Source organism: Agrilus planipennis, unplaced genomic scaffold (assembly GCF_000699045.2).
Source record: "Agrilus planipennis isolate EAB-ADULT unplaced genomic scaffold, Apla_2.0 scaffold116, whole genome shotgun sequence".
NCBI lineage: Eukaryota > Metazoa > Arthropoda > Insecta > Coleoptera > Buprestidae > Agrilus > Agrilus planipennis.
In genome coordinates, this window is record NW_020438978.1 from 218,268 (window position 1) to 241,615 (window position 23,348).

The 23,348-nt window shown below is 37.2% G+C and overlaps 1 protein-coding gene across 1 annotated transcript in view; it reads left to right on the plus strand.

Moving 5' to 3' along the window:
- The window catches only part of LOC108735583 (uncharacterized protein C05D11.1), a 102,816-nt gene that overhangs the window by 13,306 nt on the left and 66,162 nt on the right, over nt 1-23,348 (plus strand). The window lies entirely within an intron of this gene.

Sequence of the window (23,348 nt, forward strand, 5' to 3'; positions counted from 1 at the left end):
CAATATTTTCTATTCTCTCGAGCCTTGCAATCTAATTTTGTGAAAACATGGGAACGTAGACTTTGTGGTATCTTGGGATCGTCTTTTACTTTTTCTGATTCAAACATAAACAAATCTTCTGTAACGGATATACGAAAGTCTTATATAGATAAATCACTACCTTCCACCTCCTGAAAAATGAAGTGGGCGTTCACTATGGAAGTGCCCAAAAGTGCTTCAATGGCTATTTTTTTTGTACCAACGAATTGATTGTCGTAAGGCTGTACTATAGCTTGACATCTGATCAGATATGTCAATTGAACTTTTACCCTGTTGTAATCTATAATTGCCTGTGGTTTATTAATTTTCTTTCCATGTCTTTGCACTTGAACTGTTTCATTACTATGACAAGTAAAAAGAACAAGTACGTCTCGCTTGTCTCGCCATTTGAGGACACATATTCCCCTTTCATTTTCCTGAGCTACCACTTCACCCTTTTTAAGCTTTTTTTTTATAATTTCCTTTTCGGTTGGTACGCAAATTGCCTAAGCAGTGTATGCTGGTCTAGAAGAATGTGATCTAGTTGCCGGCTTGTATACCAGTTGTCTATCACGCAGACCCTTCCGCTACCCAACAGTTCTTCTGATAAATTTAGTACCACTTTAGTTGCTACTAAAGTACTCTCGGTATCAGAGGTATTCGCGATCGGTTCTTTTTCTTTTCCAGCATAGATAGACATGTTCCAAGTATACCCTTTATCACAACACAGTTTGAATATTTTAATTCCATATTTGTGTGTCTTTTGTGGATTATATTGTTTGAATACAAGTCTTCCTTGAAATGGTATTACAGATTCATCAATGCAGAACATCTTCCCAGGTGTATATATATTTTTTATAGTTTTGGATAAGCCTGTCTAAGAGTGGTTGGACCTTATATATACGATCTCCTTCTGGACAAAGAGAGTTATCCGAAAAATGAAACATTTTTAGCAGAATTTCAAACCGATTTCGGCTCATTACGTTTTTAGCCACTTTATTTGAAAATATTCATTTTGTGGATCAATAATCGCGTAAAGAACTCATACGGACTATTCCCATATAACTTAGTAAGCCTATGAAATGTATTATTTCTTTCCTAACCGTCGGTTCCCATGTTTGAATGCGAGATTTATTAGACATATTCTTGTTTTCGGTTAAAATTTGGGTTGCATAGTGATTGGTCTGGTTCACAATCATATCAAAGATATCAAAGTCTACAAAAGCTAGAAAGTATTGAATCGGCTTTTCCCCTTTCAATGCGCCGCTCCATTCAGGTGTTACACCACCTACAAATGTTTCATCAAACGTCAGATGCTGTTCCTGTGGTGGTCCTCCAATAGATGAAGGAATATCATACAGTTTAATTTGGCTCTGATCTTTCTGTGGTGCACCACTTGAATGAACATCTTGATTTTGAGCTAACTCTTGTACTACTGGTATTATCTCCCTTACTATCTGGTTTTCATTATTTTCTGATTCTACTAACTGAAAATCTGTCCTCTCTACTCCTGCTTTTAACAACCGAACATCTGTACCTTCCATTTCAAACCTTTCTAGGTTGTTGTTGTTGATTACCATTTTATTACTAGTTGCAAAACAACGAGATGGCCCAGGATCATATATGCCTTGTAAATTTTGTTTTTCACGGGGGATGTAGTCTGTATCTGAATCGGTATCACTGGAAAATACATCGGAACTACTCTTAGGGATATACGCTGGATCGTCGTCTGAATCCGTTGCAAAAGGATCTTCTATATGTAAGCAAAATTGACTTTACTGCGTGTTTCAACGTGTCTGACCATAATTTCCACTTTATGGAGGCCAAAGCAGACACCCGTGTCTGCTTAAATTTTGACAGGGCCGAAGCAGACACCGGTGTCTGCTGCTTTTTTTTTTTTTAAATTGGAAGTGAAAAACATTGAAAAGCAACGGAACGCATATAAAATAAGCCAAAATAGAGCATTGTACAAAAAAACATGTCGGCCCAGATGAAAAGTTTACCGGAAATAGTGTGGCGCTTAAGCTGTTAACAAATTCCGTGGAAATTAGCATGTTTTCCAATGACGCTTAATAATTCCTCTGATAGACGTAATGCTTCCATATAGCATTTTAGCTACGGTGTCTTTCAAATCTTTCCCCGCTGAACGTATTCCTAGAAGGACGGAGGGGAGGGTTTGGGTCCATGAAGGTGTTTCATGGCACATTATTACTGACTTGAGTTGACAATGAACTCGTTCAATCACCCCATTGGCTGCAGGGTGATAAGCCGTTGTTCGTAAATGAGACGTACCTAGTAAACGATTTAGTTGTTTAAATAAGTACGATTCAAATTGCCTGGCCTGGTCCGTTGTTATTCAGACTGGGGTACCATATCGAACGGCCATCTTGTGTAGCGGTCTATCGTTGTAAGGCAATATGGATGTCCCTGGGGTGGCATAATGATATCACGATGGATATGTTCAAACCTTTCTGATGGTAATGAGGAAGTTCCCGTTGGTGCCCATACATGACGGGAAATTTTCGACTGCTGACACGGTATGCAGCTCCGAGCCCATCGTCTGCAATCGGACTTAATGGACGGTTACATATAGCGTTGTGTTGCCAGTTTAACTGTTGCGTTCGCTTCTGGATGCGATAAACGATAAACCGAGTTAAATGTAATTTTCGTAATTTTTGGAGGAATGAATGGACGAGCGATAGCGGTTAAAACGTCGCAAAAAATCAATTTATCCTTTTCAGGAATTTGAAGACGTTTGAGGTTTAATCCAGAGTTATTGTTTAGGTATTGCTGTAGTTCTTCGTCTGATTTTTGTGCGGTTGCTAATGTTTAGTAGTCTACATTTGGTGTATCTATTGTATTAACGCGGGATAATGTATCAGAAACTATGTTGTTTTCTTCATAAATGTGACGAATAGCGGTAGAAAATTGTGCAATGATATCCAGATAACGGAACATTGTTTTTGTTTCTCTGAAAATGTAAAAGTTATCGGTTGGTAATCCGTGTAGATCGTGAATGGTCGTGCTTGTCGAAATTGTTTAAGTGGCTAAAAGCTCGCGGTCATAGGCTGCATTTTCATCTCTTCGAAAAGAATTCTAAGGGCTGCCAACTGTGGTCTACCCACTGTTGAAGAACCGCTGCTTAGTTGGAAGCGTCGGTAAATAGTGCTAATTGGGCGTCATGTGCGGGATGAGCTAACAATGGTGTTTGTGTCAGCTGTTTTTTTAGGACCTTGAATGCTTGAATTGTCTGGAGTCTACTCCACCGGCGTCTTACCTTTCACGTTACCCTTTAATAGGCTCTTGAGAGGAGTCTGGAGTTCAACAGCTGTAGGTAGAAATCTTCTATAAAAATTTATCATACCTAAAAACTGTCGCAATTTTTTTATGATATTAAGACGCGAAAGTTCACGAATCGCGTCAGTTTCCGTGGGAAGCGAGCGAGTACCATCACTTGAAACTAGGTAGCCTGAAAACATAAATTCATTTTGTTAAAAAATTAATTACAACTCTATATTGTTTCAAACGGTCAAATAATGTTCGCAAATAATCTAGATGTTCTTTTAGTGACGTTGATGCGACTAATATATCATCGATATATGCATAGCAGAAATCTGTATCCTGTAGCACTTTGTCTAGAAACCTTTAGAATGTTTGCGCTGCATTGCGCAACACGAAGCTCATAAACTCCAACAAATCAAAGAGAGTTGTAACGGCTGGTTTTGATTGAATGCGCACACTAGGTCTATTGTTGAAGACACATTTTTACCGCGTAAAGTCTGGGAAAAGTCTTGAATGTGTTTCACGGGGTATCGGTCGGGACACGTTCGCGAATTTAGGGCATGATAATCACCACACGTGCATCACTCGTCATCCTTTTTATGCACTAAATGAAGCGGTGATAACCACGCACTTTTTGATGGGCGAGCGATGCTTCAAACATATTTTGAACAGAGTATATTTCATCCCATTGTTCCTGTTTATATTAAAGTCATCTTAGACATGATAATAACATATGCATCAGTTGTTACAACAGCTCCATATATACCGTTTCTCTGTTTGTATTTTTGTATTGTGGTAAGACTCTGTTTGTAGTCTAATCCTATTGATGGTATCTTTAGTGAGTTCTTCCTTATTGACATCAACGGATATATTTGTTATATTTTTTTTCACATTTATCAGTTAAAGATGCATTTCCTACCCTAATTATAATATTTAATATATCTTCCGAATCCTTTACACTATTGCATTTAGTAAATATAGATTCATTTTTTGTCCGGGCCATTTTTATAATTTTATTTTGACTATTTTGAATTATGCTTAAGACATTAACATTTAAATCTTCCTTTGGTTTAACTAATATTCGAACATAATCTGACTTGTTTTGGAATATTTTGTAGTGCATTGGAGTTGGTGTTTTGTGGTTCCATATTATTTTTCTCTTTGGTGAATTTTTCTTAATAGTTTATGATATCTAAGTTCATCATTGTGTTTTATCAACTCATTTATATATTTTTTTCTCATTATGTAACATTTGACAGTTGTTAAATTCTTTATTTTCTTCACCGTGGTATTCAACAGAAACAGTAATACCTTCCAGGTGCTCTTGTATTATTAGCAGTTTTCTATTTAGTATATAACATTCAGATACCTTACTTTGATCACATGGTTTCAGTAGATCATAGGTTATGTTGGGATGAGCTGGGCAAAAATTACGCTTTTTATTAGACAAAAACGATTTCCCTTTTTGCCGATACACAGTCACACTGTCCACTTTTACATTGTGAATATATGACTACTTTAATACTTGCTTTTTCATGACAAATAAGTTTATTATATCCAAGATGTATATTCTCGCGCCTGTACTCGGCTATTCCATTTTGTACATTTAAACGGATATTAACAACTTATCGGTCGTTACTGTGAACAATTTAAATGTTTTTTTAAGGCTACCAGGTCCTTTCATTCGGCTAATCCTGGCCAGTCCTTGCCCTGAGAGCTTCGCTTGATAGTTTCTCGGGAAGAATCGGCAACCTCACTAATGGGGGGAGTATCTGAAGCCGTTTGAGGACAGTAAGCTGTGAAAAGTTCATTAGGTGCCTTTTTTGGTATTTTTATGTATAGTGTTGTTTATTGCAAACTGCCGGACTCTTGATGTTTTTATCCCAATTGGCTTCATTTTTGAAACTAGACAGGCTAGAAAGTTTTGTGGGGTTGCATCGCTCTATTTTTCCGTTTGGACATGGTGTCGAGACTGTGTTTTTAATATGCTTTATTACCTTCTCTTGCACAATTTTTCGAATTTGTGGAAGTAAATACGCTTATTTAATGATCCTTTTGGACATACCCCATCTTTGTATTATGTCTTCCAAGAAATTAATAACAAATTAAGTCTTTGTAGATCGCACGGGTTTGGTAGTTAAATACTTCGTAAAAGCGTCTACTAACAATATGAGAAGCATATTTCCACGTTTGCTTTTATTAAAATAGCTTTTCTCCCCATGTTGATTAATGTAAATACACAGGATACAATTCGAAATATTTTTTTGGCGTAGCTTCTCATGTTGGGGAACCAATAACGGTTGTACAATATGTCTAGTGTTTTTTTAAGAGCGAAATATTCTGTTTCATCGTGAGGTGCTCTTACTACGTGTTGTCGCATCGTAGTTTATGCTGACAATCAGCTTCTGGTGACTTCGCCACCATCTAGCAATACGTGAAAGAAGATTTCTTTTGGGCCAGGCAGTCTTGATGGCATGCAGTTGGTGACTACTACAAACTCTTTCCAGTAGCTGTACTCTCAATTGTTTATGATACAAGTACAACCAATGTCCCCAACTTTTATGAATGGTATTTTGCGTCTTCATTGATTATTTTTCTGCTGTAGTTAAACCTTAGGTTTAAAGATGAGTTAGGTCGTTGAAGCAAAATTCATCAGTATACACTTCGGTGGTTAAGTCGGGGAAATATATGCTTAGCTCTGGTCTATAGGTTGATTTCTGTTTGAGGAATTTGAAAGTGACTCTGTTTTTCTTTGCCCATATTCAAGCACATATTTCCTTGTCAAATGAGTTAATGGTTCAGAGTTAGATGCATAATTTTGAATAAAATATTCGGCGAGGTCAAGAAATTACCCTACATCAACATAATTGGGTGTCCCAAAGTTCATTATTGCTGAAAATTTAGCTGATTGAGTTCTGAAAAAAACTATATTTTTGGGGATTTAGCGTCAGACCTTCTTTTCTAATAATTTGTAGCAAAGATTTCAGTTTTTGAAAAAACAAATATCATCTTCCTTACTGTACTCATAGTGCCATCCGGATATCGAATGCAGTGTACGCCTTGGAACCGTCTTCAGCTGCAATCGTTACAGTTTGTCTAACGGTCGTCTATGCGGGGTAATGGGAATATGTCTTTCGATAATTAACAGGTAGACGGTACTTTCCATTCATCTTTTTCACCAATACAATTAGCGAATTTTATGACAATTCGAATTCATTGCTGTATTTAATAGTTCGTTGACAATATTCATTCTAGCTTTTCTTTCTGAATGGGACATCCAATGCGGTCGATATGTGACGGGTTCGTCTTTGGATAATTTGGTAGTCTTCTATTCTTGCTGTGAAGCAATATCGGTATTTTTTGACAAGAGCGTGTAATTGATTTATTATTTCCAGATTTATTGCTCCAATATTTAAGCTTTCTAATGGCATCGGCTTTGTGGAAGTTAATTTGTTGACACAACTTCTTTTTCGAAAACGTTTATATTCTCTTTCTAGGGGATATTTGTCATTTATTAACACATCGGCATTACTTATGTTTACTACGGCTATTAAATTTTTTTCGCGGGATTATATATTCGCGGTCTTAAATAAAGCGGATATTTGATCTATCAGGTAGTGTATAGTATACCTGAACATATGTGATGCGATAAAAGTTCGAACAAAAGAGTTTATTTTAAAAGTGCAAGATAATGATCATCAGGCCTAGTCTGAAGCTAGAATGATTTAAGTTTTCATAAAAGAATAAAATATTGATAATATGTCTGCTAAGCATTTCTAAATAAAATGATAACTAGCTATAAGTATGAGAATATAGTGTCCTTGAAAAGANATGCTGGTCTAGAAGAATGTGATCTAGTTGCCGGCTTGTATACCAGTTGTCTATCACGCAGACCCTTCCGCTACCCAACAGTTCTTCTGATAAATTTAGTACCACTTTAGTTGCTACTAAAGTACTCTCGGTATCAGAGGTATTCGCGATCGGTTCTTTTTCTTTTCCAGCATAGATAGACATGTTCCAAGTATACCCTTTATCACAACACAGTTTGAATATTTTAATTCCATATTTGTGTGTCTTTTGTGGATTATATTGTTTGAATACAAGTCTTCCTTGAAATGGTATTACAGATTCATCAATGCAGAACATCTTCCCAGGTGTATATATATTTTTTATAGTTTTGGATAAGCCTGTCTAAGAGTGGTTGGACCTTATATATACGATCTCCTTCTGGACAAAGAGAGTTATCCGAAAAATGAAACATTTTTAGCAGAATTTCAAACCGATTTCGGCTCATTACGTTTTTAGCCACTTTATTTGAAAATATCCATTTTGTGGACCAATAATCGCGTAAACAACTCATACGGACTATTCCCATATAACTTAGTAAGCCTATGAAATGTATTATTTCTTTCCTAACCGTCGGTTCCCATGTTTGAATGCGAGATTTATTAGACATATTCTTGTTTTCGGTTAAAATTTGGGTTGCATAGTGATTGGTCTGGTTCACAATCATATCAAAGATATCAAAGTCTACAAAAGCTAGAAAGTATTGAATCGGCTTTTCCCCTTTCAACGCGCCGCTTCATTCAGGTGTTACACCACCTACAAATGTTTCATCAAACGTCAGATGCTGTTCCTGTGGTGGTCCCCCAATAGATGAAGGAATATCATACAGTTTAGTTTACCTCTGATCTTTCTGTGGTGCACCACTTGAATGAACATCTTGATTTTGAGCTAACTCTTGTTCTACTGGTATTATCTCCCTTACTATCTGGTTTTCATTACTTTTTGATTCTACTAACTGAAAATCTGTCCTCTCTACTCCTGCTTTTAACAACCGAACATCTGTACCTTCCATTTCAAACCCTTCTAGGTTGTTGTTGTTGATTACCATTTTATTACTAGTTGCAAAACAACGAGATGGCCCAGGATCATATATGCCTTGTAAATTTTGTTTTTCACGGGGGATGTAGTCTGTATCTGAATCGGTATCACTGGAAAATTCATCGGAACTACTCTTAGGGATATACACTGGATCGTTGTCAGAATCCGTTGCAAAAGGATCTTCTACATCTTGGTCATCGCCTAAAAATTATTCAATTATAATTTATCATCAAATGAAACAATAGAAAAGTAAAAACTTACCACCACTATCATATTGTTTTGTTAGTGCTAATTGAAGTATACGTTTTCCGCGGCTACTCATCCTGTTTGCACCCCGGCATTCACTGCGCGACTGACGCATTGAAGATATGTAAGCAAAATTGACTTTACTGCGTGTTTCAACGTGTCTGACCATAATTTCCACTTTATGGAGGCCAAAGCAGACACCCGTGTCTGCTTAAATTTTGACAGTGCCGAAGTAGACACCGGTGTCTGCTGCTTTTTTTTTTTTTAAATTGGAAGTGAAAAACATTGAAAAGCAACGGAACGCATATAAAATAAGCCAAAATAGAGCATTGTACAAAAAAACATGTCGGCCCAGATGAAAAGTTTACCGGAAATAGTGTGGCGCTTAAGCTGTTAACAAATTCCGTGGAAATTAGCATGTTTTCCAATGACGCTTAATAATTCCTCTGATAGACGTAATGCTTCCATATAGCATTTTAGCTACGGTGTCTTTCAAATCTTTCCCCGCTGAACGTATTCCTAGAAGGACGGAGGGGAGGGTTTGGGTCCATGAAGGTGTTTCATGGCACATTATTACTGACTTGAGTTGACAATGAACTCGTTCAATCACCCCATTGGCTGCAGGGTCATAAGCCGTTGTTCGTAAATGAGACGTACCTAGTAAACGATTTAGTTGTTTAAATAAGTAGGACTCAAATTGCCTGACCTGGTCCGTTGTTATTCAGACTGGGGTACCATATCGAACGGCCATCTTGTGTAGCGGTCTATCGTTGTAAGGCAATATGGATGTCTTTAGGGTGGCATAATGATGATATCACGATGGATATGTTCAAACCTTTCTGATGGTAATGAGGAAGTTCCCGTTGGTGCCGAAATTTTCGACTGTTGACACGGTATGCAGCTCCGAGCCTATCGTCTGCAATCGGACTTAATGGACGGTTACATATAGCGTTGTGTTGCCAGTTTAACTGTTGTGTTCGCTCCTGGATGCGATAAACGATAAACCGAGTTAAATGTAATTTTCCTAAGTTTTGGAGGAATGAATGGACGAGCGGTAGCGGTTAAAACGTCGCAAAAAATCAATTTATCCTTTTCAGGAATTTGAAGACGTTTGAGGTTTAATCTTTAATCTTCGTCTGATTCTTGTGCGGTTGCTAATGTTTAGTAGTCTAAATTTGGTGTATCTATAATACGCGGGATAATGTATCAGAAACTATGTTGTTTTCTACACTATTGCATTTAGTAAATATAGATTCATTTTTTGTCCGGGCCATTTTTATAATTTTATTTTGACTATTTTGAATTATGCTTAAGACATTAACATTTAAATCTTCCTTTGGTTTAACTAATATTCGAACATAATCTGACTTGTTTTGGAATATTTTGNCCAAGGATGGTACTATAGAATGTCACCTCAAGGTAGGCCTAGTGGCGTCATCTCTTGGTTAGGCCGGAAACTTATCAATCCACCCTCGTATATCAAGGAAGTTTCACGGTAGGAACCCACTGACGGGCACATTTCCTGAGTAATCAATGTTCATACGACTCATAAAATGCGTATCTCGCAATATATACAAATCGAATATATGGAAATTCAATACAAATTAAATTACCAAAATTAGGTAAATACCTTTATATTTGAGTAATAATGATTAATCGTAAGAACACACATAATCTGCTGCTACCATTAAGAACTGTTACACAAAGACTGCCTGACTCTATTGGTAATCTGAATATTTTTGCGTATCCCCCTTGGCTCTATCGTCACGTAACCCCTTCAGCCATGGTTATTTATGTAATTATTTATTTATTTATTATTAGCAATTATTTTTTTATACATTTCACATACAAAGAAGGATCTACAGGAGGTATAACTGCCTGTGTATAGGTTGGTCTTAAAATCTAATGAAACAATTTAATTCAAATTTGACTAGAGTTTTCAGCAAACTTTTCAACAAAAGCGTCGGCAATCTCGGAATATAGGGTGAAGATGTTGTCATCGATGTTAATTGGAGGTATTTGGGTTCTCTTCTTGAATCCGTTTATGCTGTTCAGTTTTTCCCATACTTGTCTAATAAGGAGTGATGAGATTATTGATGATGTTTCGTTAATCCAAAAGTTTCGGTTGGACTCTTTGAAGACTCTCCTAATTTTTGCTCTCATTTTTTTGAATTCGAACCTGTTGTTTGTGGTTGGATGTCGCTTGTAGTGGCTAAGAGAATTTCTCATGGCTTTTTGAGCTTGGGTACAGTCATCATTCCACCATGGAACTTGCTTTTTCCTAACTTTCCCAGATGTCTTAGGAATTGTTTCTTCAGCTACTTGAAGTATAGCTTCGACAAGATCATCTAACCCCTCATCGGTAGATGTTGAGGTGTTATTGTGAAACATGGTTTCAATTTCTTCATTCATAAATTCTTGGTATAATTCCCAGTCACCTCGATTATATTTCAATTTGGATGTAGTGTAGTTAGTTGACTTCTATAACAAGAGTAATTTGAAATAATGATGGGGATGTGGTCGCTGCTGTGGGTATCATCAAGGGTCATCCAATCGTATTTATATACTGAAGGTGAATCAGACATAGTCAGGTCGATAGCGCTGAAGGTGTTGTAAGAGCTGTTTATGTGGGTTGGTTGTGAGTTTTTCAGAAGAGCTATATCAGAATTTTCTAGTAGTTCTATATTATAAAGAAAATATTATAGTTTGATAATCTGTTAAATTTAGTGTCTTTAAAGTTTGTTTCTTGAAGATTTACTGCAATAGGATCAAATTTGTTTATCAACAGTTGTAAGTTTTCTTTTCGGGGTTTAAAATCGTTGATATTCCATTGCAATGTCCTAAACATTACTAGAGGTCCATATCACACTCAGGTTCCTCTGAGGGACTGAAAATTAATTGGATTGTATTGTTTGATCACCTTTTTTCTCAAGTTTGTAAAGCTCCTCTTGATGTTTCCATTAAAAAGGTGGCTGTACCAGTCGTCCAGTTGGGTTATAATATCTTCTGGTTGATTTGTGTATTCCTGGATGATGTCTTCGATGCCCTTTCTGCTCTTTGATCTTTCTAGAAGTCCTTTGAGTTAAAGTGATCAGGTATATGAATATTCAGCAATTACTATTTGAATATTCTGCATTTGCGAAAATAAATTACTTTATTTTGCCACTCACGAAATTACACAGTTATGTTTTTCTTGGAACTCGCGGAGCAAAACAAAGCGCGTCTTTTCGAAAGTAAACGAAAGACTTATTTACTAATATTTATATTTTGGTGCTGGAAATCCGTGCTTGTCCTTGGTCCTTTGAGCCAGATCCAGCACAAAATCCGGATTAAAGTGTACAGTAGATGTAAGTGGAAATTAAAAGCAAATTAAACGTTTATGCGTTCTTATCTCAATAACAAATAGCACCGCTAATTAGTTTTGGTGGTGCTGCTTTATTTTGCACTACTAATAGTTCGCAGTAGGATATTGCCTGATACAAGCTCTTACAAGGCTAACCCCACCCGAACAGTCCTGGATGTTTGAGGGTTTGTTGGATATTCGGAAGTGGGGTTGCTTCACTAATTGTTTGGACGTTCAATCGCCAGTCAGTACAGAAGCGGAGTGTTCCGTCCTTCTTAACGATGATAATGAGGCTGGAATATTCCGAGCTGCTCGGTTCGATGATGCCCTTGTTGAGCATTTCCTGGATTTGTTCTTGGATCGCTTGCTGCTTTTAGGCTGAGTGTCTGTATGGAGCACGGTATGCCTTTAGACGGATGTGGTGATTAGTGGTAGGCGTGGTTGTAAGTACAAACGTGTCGCATATATCCCGAAACTTCCTGAGAAGGTCTTGGTATGCACCCTGGTATTCCGGAAGTACCGTGTCCACATTGAGTTTCAAGTCCCTGGCCTGGCCGGCGGTAGGCGGTGGAATTTTCCAATAAATAGTTTTGAGCTGATCGCGTTCGAAATGTAGACAGCGTCGTTGAAAATCCAAAGCAATTTGATTTGTTTGGAGCCAGGGCAGGCCTAGTATGACCGCCTTGTGTAGGTCCGGACTTACAAAAATGTCTCGACATTTTTTTTTGGGCAATGATTATCGAAAGGAGCGATGGGTCGTTCACGTGGGTCACCCTGTGCGTGTTGGTGGCGAGAGCAATAGATTTCGCATGGGCATGGGATGATCTGCTCACTATTAGAGCTGATAGTCGGACTCATCGATGACGGCATCGATTCAGGGTAGGTTGCTGAATCTCTCGAATCGTCGCGATTCCTTTACGTTCCGGGTAATCACGGTTGTAGTGCCTTCCCGGACAGAAGTGGCAAAAAGGAAGTTGTTTAGCAGCCGGAGCCGGGTTGCTGCTGGTTTCTGGGCCGCTGGTGGTCGTATGTGTGGTTCTGCTAAATCGATGAATTCGGCGAAGTTCGAGGGCGTGACTGTCTCGATGTAGATGGCCAGCCTTCAGGTACCAAGTTCATGCATTGGGACACGAGTTCTGAGTTTGTCAGGACGAGATTCAGACGTGCAGTCAGCTGTTGCTTCCGTTTCAGGAAACAATAGATGGGCTCCTTTGTTTGTCTTCCGTGAATAATTTTGCCATAGCGACACTACGACGCAGCGGACTGTCGAACTCGCGGTTCAGCAAAGACCGGAACTTATGGTAATTGGAGACTACGGTACAGGCTGGATCAACTTCGTGCCTTTCTGTTCTGTTGACCGTTGGCGATATCGGTCTGGTGGTACGAATCTTGCTACCAATGGAGGTGGAAATGTTCCTCTAATCGTTGAAGGAACCATTCTGGATCTTCTTCCAAACCGTGGCAATGGTCTAGGATGTGTTGCGTCAAATTTACAGCACTACAGATGTATAAAAACGAGTAGAGAAATGTCGGTAGATGCTAATATAAGGAATGGTTGAGATAGACAGGTTTTTGAGGGTGCAGTGAATATGCACATGTGTTCTTATTTTAAGGTCAGCTCTTGAACGAAGGAATCGTCGACTTTTGTTCGGAAAATTTTTGTTAGTATGAAATAAGATATTTCTGGATTAGGTATATATGTTATATTCCAAAATTGGAACAAAGACTTTTTAAAAAAGTTTATTAATACAAAGTACAAACTATACTAGGTCTAGTCTTAAGCTAGAATAACTACTCTATTTTATGAACGGCTTTTATAAACTATATCCTGTAAATGCAATGTCAGCAAAAGATGTCTTTATGAATCACACTATATCTTGCCTTAACACCTCCCCCATTAAGAGAAAAATTTATTATTTATTTTTTTTGAAAATAAATTTTTCCATCACTTTATATTTGGAATGGCCGGTGACACAAATTTTCGTAATAATTTTGGTTTTATTTTTTCGTTGGCTGTTGTTAAACTTTCCATGGAGATCGTTTCCAATTTAGGAGTATCTTTCTTCTCAAAAGTCGGTAAAGTTCGTTCTTCTTTTCTCGATTGACGGTTTATTATGGACCATACGAATTTAAAGGATTTTGGATAGCAATAGCGAATAAGGCAAATAGTTACTGTAATCCCAAGTAAAGTTGTTGGCAGTAAGAAATACCATTGGGAATGGATATTGGTGAAGACTCTAGCTGATTCATCCTTAATTTTTTGTTGGAGATTAGATAGTTTTGTTTGTAGAAGCGGAAGGTTCTCTCTTTTCAGATAGTTGAGATCGATGGGATCATCTTCAAGCTGGTTTAGAGTTCGCATTACTTGTTTACAGCAATTTTGAGGTATTTCCGGAGTAACTACCGGAACATTAACAATTTTATTTTGCTTGTTGTTCGTCGTTATTCTGAGTCCGTTATCGAAATAACACATACATTCTTCGCTAATTTTAAGCAAGGACGTCTGTTGAATGGTCGATCTCTTGATTGGTTGCCCTTTACATTTGTAAGTTATTTTTAATGGGTGTTTAGATGCTACCAGCCATGTGAAAGGATTGACTTGTTGAATGGATTCTTCTGTAGCTTTAAAAGTATAAATTTTACATTCTTGTGGAAATGATTTCTTCAGAAGTAGATTAGGTAGACAACGCACAGAGTTTCTCGCATCTTGAGGTTCCACGTTTTGAAGTAACGTGAGGTTTTCTTGACGAAGACTTTTTTCCAAACTTGGGATTTCTAGGTACCATTGATGGTCGTCAGAAATTGCCACGTAAGGATTGTCGGGTATAAGGGTGTGATAAAATGTATCGTTTGATTTTACGGGGTAGGAATATGCTTCGAATAGTTTCATTTTAATGTTCTTTACAAGTGGTATAATTAATTTGATTAAAATTCCATTTCTATAAAGGTAAATATTTGGATTTATAATTTGATAATATTTGTAAATATTTGTATTGTCAAAAGGAAACGGTAGTGCAGCACCTTCATTTGGACGAATTTGATGCAATTGTTCTTTTAATTGTTCGTGGTTTAGGACACTAGGATGCAAANTAGACTTTGTGGTATCTTGGGATCGTCTTTTACTTTTTCTGATTCAAACATAAACAAATCTTCTGTAACGGATATACGAAAGTCTTATATAGATAAATCACTACCTTCCACCTCCTGAAAAATGAAGTGGGCGTTCACTATGGAAGTGCCCAAAAGTGCTTCAATGGCTATTTTTTTTGTACCAACGAATTGATTGTCGTAAGGCTGTACTATAGCTTGACATCTGATCAGATATGTCAATTGAACTTTTACCCTGTTGTAATCTATAATTGCCTGTGGTTTATTAATTTTCTTTCCATGTCTTTGCACTTGAACTGTTTCATTACTATGACAAGTAAAAAGAACAAGTACGTCTCGCTTGTCTCGCCATTTGAGGACACATATTCCCCTTTCATTTTCCTGAGCTACCACTTCACCCTTTTTAAGCTTTTTTTTTATAATTTCCTTTTCGGTTGGTACGCAAATTGCCTAAGCAGTGTATGCTGGTCTAGAAGAATGTGATCTAGTTGCCGGCTTGTATACCAGTTGTCTATCACGCAGACCCTTCCGCTACCCAACAGTTCTTCTGATAAATTTAGTACCACTTTAGTTGCTACTAAAGTACTCTCGGTATCAGAGGTATTCGCGATCGGTTCTTTTTCTTTTCCAGCATAGATAGACATGTTCCAAGTATACCCTTTATCACAACACAGTTTGAATATTTTAATTCCATATTTGTGTGTCTTTTGTGGATTATATTGTTTGAATACAAGTCTTCCTTGAAATGGTATTACAGATTCATCAATGCAGAACATCTTCCCAGGTGTATATATATTTTTTATAGTTTTGGATAAGCCTGTCTAAGAGTGGTTGGACCTTATATATACGATCTCCTTCTGGACAAAGAGAGTTATCCGAAAAATGAAACATTTTTAGCAGAATTTCAAACCGATTTCGGCTCATTACGTTTTTAGCCACTTTATTTGAAAATATTCATTTTGTGGATCAATAATCGCGTAAAGAACTCATACGGACTATTCCCATATAACTTAGTAAGCCTATGAAATGTATTATTTCTTTCCTAACCGTCGGTTCCCATGTTTGAATGCGAGATTTATTAGACATATTCTTGTTTTCGGTTAAAATTTGGGTTGCATAGTGATTGGTCTGGTTCACAATCATATCAAAGATATCAAAGTCTACAAAAGCTAGAAAGTATTGAATCGGCTTTTCCCCTTTCAATGCGCCGCTCCATTCAGGTGTTACACCACCTACAAATGTTTCATCAAACGTCAGATGCTGTTCCTGTGGTGGTCCTCCAATAGATGAAGGAATATCATACAGTTTAATTTGGCTCTGATCTTTCTGTGGTGCACCACTTGAATGAACATCTTGATTTTGAGCTAACTCTTGTACTACTGGTATTATCTCCCTTACTATCTGGTTTTCATTATTTTCTGATTCTACTAACTGAAAATCTGTCCTCTCTACTCCTGCTTTTAACAACCGAACATCTGTACCTTCCATTTCAAACCTTTCTAGGTTGTTGTTGTTGATTACCATTTTATTACTAGTTGCAAAACAACGAGATGGCCCAGGATCATATATGCCTTGTAAATTTTGTTTTTCACGGGGGATGTAGTCTGTATCTGAATCGGTATCACTGGAAAATACATCGGAACTACTCTTAGGGATATACGCTGGATCGTCGTCTGAATCCGTTGCAAAAGGATCTTCTATATGTAAGCAAAATTGACTTTACTGCGTGTTTCAACGTGTCTGACCATAATTTCCACTTTATGGAGGCCAAAGCAGACACCCGTGTCTGCTTAAATTTTGACAGGGCCGAAGCAGACACCGGTGTCTGCTGCTTTTTTTTTTTTTAAATTGGAAGTGAAAAACATTGAAAAGCAACGGAACGCATATAAAATAAGCCAAAATAGAGCATTGTACAAAAAAACATGTCGGCCCAGATGAAAAGTTTACCGGAAATAGTGTGGCGCTTAAGCTGTTAACAAATTCCGTGGAAATTAGCATGTTTTCCAATGACGCTTAATAATTCCTCTGATAGACGTAATGCTTCCATATAGCATTTTAGCTACGGTGTCTTTCAAATCTTTCCCCGCTGAACGTATTCCTAGAAGGACGGAGGGGAGGGTTTGGGTCCATGAAGGTGTTTCATGGCATATTATTACTGACTTGAGTTGACAATGAACTCGTTCAATCACCCCATTGGCTGCAGGGTCATAAGCCGTTGTTCGTAAATGAGACGTACCTAGTAAACGATTTAGTTGTTTAAATAAGTAGGACTCAAATTGCCTGACCTGGTCCGTTGTTATTCAGACTGGGGTACCATATCGAACGGCCATCTTGTGTAGCGGTCTATCGTTGTAAGGCAATATGGATGTCCCTGGGGTGGCATAATGATATCACGATGGATATGTTCAAACCTTTCTGATGGTAATGAGGAAGTTCCCGTTGGTGCCCATACATGACGGGAAATTTTCGACTGCTGACACGGTATGCAGCTCCGAGCCCATCGTCTGCAATCGGACTTAATGGACGGTTACATATAGCGTTGTGTTGCCAGTTTAACTGTTGCGTTCGCTTCTGGATGCGATAAACGATAAACCGAGTTAAATGTAATTTTCGTAATTTTTGGAGGAATGAATGGACGAGCGATAGCGGTTAAAACGTCGCAAAAAATCAATTTATCCTTTTCAGGAATTTGAAGACGTTTGAGGTTTAATCCAGAGTTATTGTTTAGGTATTGCTGTAGTTCTTCGTCTGATTTTTGTGCGGTTGCTAATGTTTAGTAGTCTACATTTGGTGTATCTATTGTATTAACGCGGGATAATGTATCAGAAACTATGTTGTTTTCTTCATAAATGTGACGAATAGCGGTAGAAAATTGTGCAATGATATCCAGATAACGGAACATTGTTTTTGTTTCTCTGAAAATGTAAAAGTTATCGGTTGGTAATCCGTGTAGATCGTGAATGGTCGTGCTTGTCGAAATTGTTTAAGTGGCTAAAAGCTCGCGGTCATAGGCTGCATTTTCATCTCTTCGAAAAGAATTCTAAGGGCTGCCAACTGTGGTCTACCCACTGTTGAAGAACCGCTGCTTAGTTGGAAGCGTCGGTAAATAGTGCTAATTGGGCGTCATGTGCGGGATGAGCTAACAATGGTGTTTGTGTCAGCTGTTTTTTTAGGACCTTGAATGCTTGAATTGTCTGGAGTCTACTCCACCGGCGTCTTACCTTTCACGTTACCCTTTAATAGGCTCTTGAGAGGAGTCTGGAGTTCAACAGCTGTAGGTAGAAATCTTCTATAAAAATTTATCATACCTAAAAACTGTCGCAATTTTTTTATGATATTAAGACGCGAAAGTTCACGAATCGCGTCAGTTTCCGTGGGAAGCGAGCGAGTACCATCACTTGAAACTAGGTAGCCTGAAAACATAAATTCATTTTGTTAAAAAATTAATTACAACTCTATATTGTTTCAAACGGTCAAATAATGTTCGCAAATAATCTAGATGTTCTTTTAGTGACGTTGATGCGACTAATATATCATCGATATATGCATAGCAGAAATCTGTATCCTGTAGCACTTTGTCTAGAAACCTTTAGAATGTTTGCGCTGCATTGCGCAACACGAAGCTCATAAACTCCAACAAATCAAAGAGAGTTGTAACGGCTGGTTTTGATTGAATGCGCACACTAGGTCTATTGTTGAAGACACATTTTTACCGCGTAAAGTCTGGGAAAAGTCTTGAATGTGTTTCACGGGGTATCGGTCGGGACACGTTCGCGAATTTAGGGCATGATAATCACCACACGTGCATCACTCGTCATCCTTTTTATGCACTAAATGAAGCGGTGATAACCACGCACTTTTTGATGGGCGAGCGATGCTTCAAACATATTTTGAACAGAGTATATTTCATCCCATTGTTCCTGTTTATATTAAAGTCATCTTAGACATGATAATAACATATGCATCAGTTGTTACAACAGCTCCATATATACCGTTTCTCTGTTTGTATTTTTGTATTGTGGTAAGACTCTGTTTGTAGTCTAATCCTATTGATGGTATCTTTAGTGAGTTCTTCCTTATTGACATCAACGGATATATTTGTTATATTTTTTTTCACATTTATCAGTTAAAGATGCATTTCCTACCCTAATTATAATATTTAATATATCTTCCGAATCCTTTACACTATTGCATTTAGTAAATATAGATTCATTTTTTGTCCGGGCCATTTTTATAATTTTATTTTGACTATTTTGAATTATGCTTAAGACATTAACATTTAAATCTTCCTTTGGTTTAACTAATATTCGAACATAATCTGACTTGTTTTGGAATATTTTGTAGTGCATTGGAGTTGGTGTTTTGTGGTTCCATATTATTTTTCTCTTTGGTGAATTTTTCTTAATAGTTTATGCCTAAGTTCATCATTGTGTTTTATCAACTCATTGTTATTTTTTTTTTCTCATTATGTAACATTTGACAGTTGTTACATTCTTTATTTTCTTCACCGTGGTATTCAACAGAAACAGTAATACCTTCCAGGTGCTCTTGTATTATTAGCAGTTTTCTATTTAGTATATAACTTTCAGATACCTTACTTTGATCATATGGTTTCAGTAGATCATAGGTTATGTTGGGATGAGCTGGGCAAAAATTACGCTTTTTATTAGACAAAAACTATTTCCGTTTTTGCCGATACACAGTCACACTGTCCACTTTTACATTGTGAATATATGACTACTTTAATACTTGCTTTTTCATGACAAATAAGTTTATTATATCCAAGATGTATATCCTCGCGTCTGTACTCGGCCATTCCATTTTGTACATTTAAACGGATATTAACAACTTATCGGTCGTTACTGTGAACAATTTAAATGTTTTTTTAAGGCTACCAGGTCCTTTCATTCGGCTAATCCTGGCCAGTCCTTGCCCTTGAGAGCTTCGCTTGATAGTTTCTCGGGAAGAATCGGCAACCTCACTAATGGGGGGAGTATCTGAAGCCGTTTGAGGACAGTAAGCTGTGAAAAGTTCATTAGGTGCCTTTTTTGGTATTTTTATGTATAGTGTTGTTTATTGCAAACTGCCGGACTCTTGATGTTTTTATCCCAATTGGCTTCATTTTTGAAACTAGACAGGCTAGAAAGTTTTGTGGGGTTGCATCGCTCTATTTTTCCGTTTGGACATGGTGTCGAGACTGTGTTTTTAATATGCTTTATTACCTTCTCTTGCACAATTTTTCGAATTTGTGGAAGTAAATACGCTTATTTAATGATCCTTTTGGACATACCCCATCTTTGTATTATGTCTTCCAAGAAATTAATAACAAATTAAGTCTTTGTAGATCGCACGGGTTTGGTAGTTAAATACTTCGTAAAAGCGTCTACTAACAATATGAGAAGCATATTTCCACGTTTGCTTTTATTAAAATAGCTTTTCTCCCCATGTTGATTAATGTAAATACACAGGATACAATTCGAAATATTTTTTTGGCGTAGCTTCTCATGTTGGGGAACCAATAACGGTTGTACAATATGTCTAGTGTTTTTTTAAGAGCGAAATATTCTGTTTCATCGTGAGGTGCTCTTACTACGTGTTGTCGCATCTTAGTTTATGCTGACAATCAGCTTCTGGTGACTTCGCCACCATCTAGCAATACGTGAAAGAAGATTTCTTTTGGGCCAGGCAGTCTTGATGGCATGCAGTTGGTGACTACTACAAACTCTTTCCAGTAGCTGTACTCTCAATTGTTTATGATACAAGTACAACCAATGTCCCCAACTTTTATGAATGGTATTTTGCGTCTTCATTGATTATTTTTCTGCTGTAGTTAAACCTTAGGTTTAAAGATGAGTTNCCTGTAAATGCAATGTCAGCAAAAGATGTCTTTATGAATCACACTATATCTTGCCTTAACATATATAGGCTCGAAATGTAGGAAGTCAGATACAGAAAAGAAACTGTTAATATGTTTTTAGTAGAAAGACAGTTCGTTAGAATATTTACAAGTTGAAGAAAAACAGAAGTTATATATGTAGAGTGTTACATATTATTTACAATGATTATACATGTACAAAAAACAATTAAAAGAATGAAGTACATACTAAAATAGGCGAGGGTCGCCACAGTGCCCCCTGCTAGTGTTGTCGAACTATAATTTTAAATTGACAAATTAAAATTATGTGTGTGTAAATGGTCATATATACAAAATATACATGTAATGACATGTGAATGCACAATTAATTTGTAGTCTATTGGAAAAATGGACATGGTTGCGGTATCTTGTAACACGCTGTTTATAATCAGGGGAAACCTCAGATGGAATTGCATCTTTGTTAATAACAGCGAGATCACAGGGAATTGTCTCATCCGCTGCGTCGTATGCCGGTTGATGTCGGCCAATGGTTACTGTTACGTTACGGAAATTGATGTGTACCACAAATATCTTTTCTTTGAAAATGTTCTCTTTTCACCGTGACGACGCTGTGTTTGAAGTCATAACCTACTGAAATGATGCCGGGTTCAGCGCCATAACATACACTGGTGTCTGACACAACTTTACTAGTTTGTCGATCTCGCTTGGCCCAGCAGACACGATCTTGTAATATTTTATATTCTAGCGTGTCTGCTACGGCCCCACGCTATAGGTAATCAATGTCAGGCTTCGAGTAGTGATTCTGATATTTCAGAAAAATATAACTTTGTGAAGATACGTGCAAATAAATACAATATGTGAATGAAACAAACCTTGTTTATTTATAAATATACAAAACGATATATCTAATACAAAAATTGTTAGTAGAACTTATTCTAAAAAATACACCCAAATACAAACAAAAAAATGCCTCAAAAGAACCAATGAATAGAATTTTGCTCTTTTGTCACAAAATATATATATATAAAGCCTGAAATAAAAAAATACCTCAAATAAGCATGAAATGAAAATTTCTCATTTATGAATAATATTGAAACATTCTATGCAGTACCGAGGATTTCCTTCACAATTATTGCAGTATGTTATCACCCTCTTTACTTTACTTTTCTCCAATAACCCTTCTTGGTTTTTCTTATAGCATCCTCTACAATATTTTCTATTCTCTCGAGCCTTGCAATCTAATTTTGTGAAAACATGGGAACGTAGACTCTGTGATATCTTGGGATCGTCTTTTACTTTTTCTGATTCAAACATCAACAAATCTTCTGTAACGGATATACGAAAGTCTGATGTAGATAAATCACTACCTTCTACCTCCCGAAAAATGAAGTGGGCGTTCACTATGGAAGTGCCCAAAAGTACTTCAATAGCTACTTTTTTGTACCAACGAATTGATCATCGTAAGTCTGTACTATAGCTTGACATCTGATCAGATATGTAAATTGAACTTTTACCCTTGTTGTAATCTATAATTGCCTGTGGTTTATTAATTTTCTTTCCATGTCTTTGCACTTCAACTGTTTCATTACTATGACAAGTAGAAAGAACAAGTACGTCTCGCTTGTCTCGCCATTTGAGGACATATATGCCCCTCTCATTTTCTTGAGCTACCACTTCATCCTTTTTAAGCTTCTTTTTTATAACCTCTTTGGGATTTCCTTTTCGGTTGCTACGCAAAGTGCCTGAGCAGTGTGTATGCTGGTCTAGAAGAATGTGAGCTAGTTGCAGGCTTGTATACCGGTTGTCTATTACGCAGACCCTTCCGCTACCCAACAGTTCTTCTGATAAATTTAGTACCACTTTAGTTGCTACTAAAGTACTCTCGGTATCAGAGGTATTCGCGATCGGTTCTTTTTCTTTTCCAGCATAGATAGACATGTTCCAGGTATACCCTTTATCACAACACAATTTGAATATTTTAATTCCATATTTGTGTGTCTCTTGTGGATTATATTGTTTGAATACAAGTCTTCCTTGAAATGGTATTACAGATTCATCAATGCAGAACATCTTCCTAGGTGTATATATTTTTTTATAGTTTTGGATAAGCCTGTCTAAGAGTGGTTGGACCTTATATATACGATCTCCTTCTGGACAAAGAGAGTTATCCGAAAAATGAAACATTTTTAGCATAATTTCAAACCGATTTCGGCTCATTACGTTTTTAGCCACTTTATTTGAAAATAGCCATTTTGTGGACCAATAATCGCATAAAGAACTCATACGGACGATTCCCATATAACTTAGTAAGCCTATAAAATGTATTATTTATTTCCTAACCGTCGGTTCCCATGTTTGAATGCGAGCTTTATTAGAAATATTCTTGTCTCGGTTAAAATTTGGGTTGCATAGTGATTGGTCTGGTTCACAATCATATCAAAGATATCAAAGTCTACAAAAGCTAGAAAGTATTGAATCGGCTTTTCTCCTTTCAACGCGCCGCTCCATTCAGGTGTTACACCACCTATAAATGTTTCATCAAACGTCAGATGCTGTCCCTATGGTGGTCCCCAAATAGATGAAGGAATATCA